The sequence below is a fragment of the Cynocephalus volans genome, chromosome 9 (assembly GCF_027409185.1).
Source record: "Cynocephalus volans isolate mCynVol1 chromosome 9, mCynVol1.pri, whole genome shotgun sequence".
Taxonomy (NCBI): domain Eukaryota; kingdom Metazoa; phylum Chordata; class Mammalia; order Dermoptera; family Cynocephalidae; genus Cynocephalus; species Cynocephalus volans.
In genome coordinates, this window is record NC_084468.1 from 146,723,022 (window position 1) to 146,724,933 (window position 1,912).

The following is a 1,912-nucleotide window of genomic DNA, read 5'->3' on the forward strand; positions in this document are numbered from 1 at the left end:
CAAAACTCATAGCAATATATAATTTAGAATATGAAAGACTTCCTCCAAAAGAAATCATTCAGTCTGCCTAACAATTTGGTATGTATCATTCACCAACTTTTTTTTTTTTTTTGGCACATGTACCGGCCAGCTGCCAAAAAAAAAAAAAAAAGTAATAATAATACATAGTTACTGTAAAAACTTTAAATAATATAGAAATAGAATAAAGTCAAAAATTCTTTAATTTTATTTTCTTCTTGTCCAGTCCCTCCCCATCTGATTCTCTTACTCCATAGCCACATATCCTTTCCAGTATGAATTACTAAGTTTGTAGTGTATTCTTCTTGACCTACATCTATCCATTTACACACACACACACCCCTTTTAACCTAAGTGAGATGTCATGATATTAAACACATATTCAACAACCTGCTTTTTTCACTTAACAATATATTAGAGGCATTATTTCATGTTGGTATATAAGAGGGGTCTTCAAAAAAGTTCATGGATAGGTTTGTATTACCTTTCAATTTCCACAAAGTTTTTGAAGGACCCTCATATATATCTACATTATTTTTTTAAATGCTGCAGAGCATTTCATGCCAGGAGTCCATCATATCTTTAAGATTTATTCACCTATTGAATCTATATGGTATTTCATATGCTCAATATTAAACTAATGGAGTAAACCTTCACTCACATAACTTTTTCACATACGAGTGTAGGAAGGATTGTTGGAGTCAGAGTTATTTGGTGTATTTACCACTAAATATGTGGTTCCCAAGTGCCCATGATTGCCATATCCAAGTGTCTATTTGTACACTCCTGCCAAAATTGGATACAACCAATCTTATCACTCTTGCCGCTGATTTGCAAAAATACCCTGTTTAACTTGAATTTCCCTCATGAATAACGAGGTGGCACATCTTTTCACATAGTTTTGGCCACTGTGTTTCTACGAACTACATGTATTTATCCTCTTCTTACTTTTCTTTGCTTCCCTTTTTAAATCTGAAATTCAATTAATATTTGAATAGGCATAAAAATCAAGTTTCAAAACTCCAAAGGGGCTGGTTGTTTAGCTCACTCGGTTAGAACATGGTGCTGATAGGGCCCAGCCTGTGGCTCACTTGGGAGAGTGTGGTGCTGATAACACCAAGGCCGCGGGTTCGGATCCCTATCTAGAGAGGGCCGGTTAGCTCACTTGGGAGAGAATTGTGCTGACAACACCAAGGTCAGGGGTTCAGATCCCCAGGCCAGCTTCCCAAAACAAACAAACAAAAAAACCCATAAAGCAGAAAGATATATAGTTAAGTCATTCCCAGCCCTGTCTCCTCGCCACCAGGTTCCCCAAACTAGAGGAAACCAAAATTTCTAGTTTTTATAGTTTTAGAGACAGTTAATGTGTATATTGTATAAGTATCTTTTCTTTTTTTACCCAAATAGTAACACTATCCAGTTAGTACCCTCCTCTTTTTTTTTGGCACTGGCAGGTTTGGTGATCTGAACCCTTGACCTTGCTGTTATGATACTAGGCTCTAACCAACTGAGCTAACCGGCCAGCCCTGCCTTGTACTTTCTGATGGTGTTATTTAACCAGTCCTCTAAGGATGGACATTTAATTTGTATTCTTATTCTGGCTATTACAAATTCAAGGGTACTTGAAAAAGTTCATGAAAAGATTCATATTATTTTTTAATTCTATTTCTCTATGAACATTTTGAAGTACCCTCATAATCATACAATTAATACTTTAGGACAGGTGGGAGTATATTCCTAGGATAAATTCCTGGAAGTGTAATTATAGGTCAAAGAACATAATGCATTTGTGATTTTGACATATACTGTATTTCCAAATTTGCCCTCCAGAGAGGTCACCAATTTATACATCCCAGTAGGACACAGGACAGTGCTTCTTTCCCACAGAGTACTG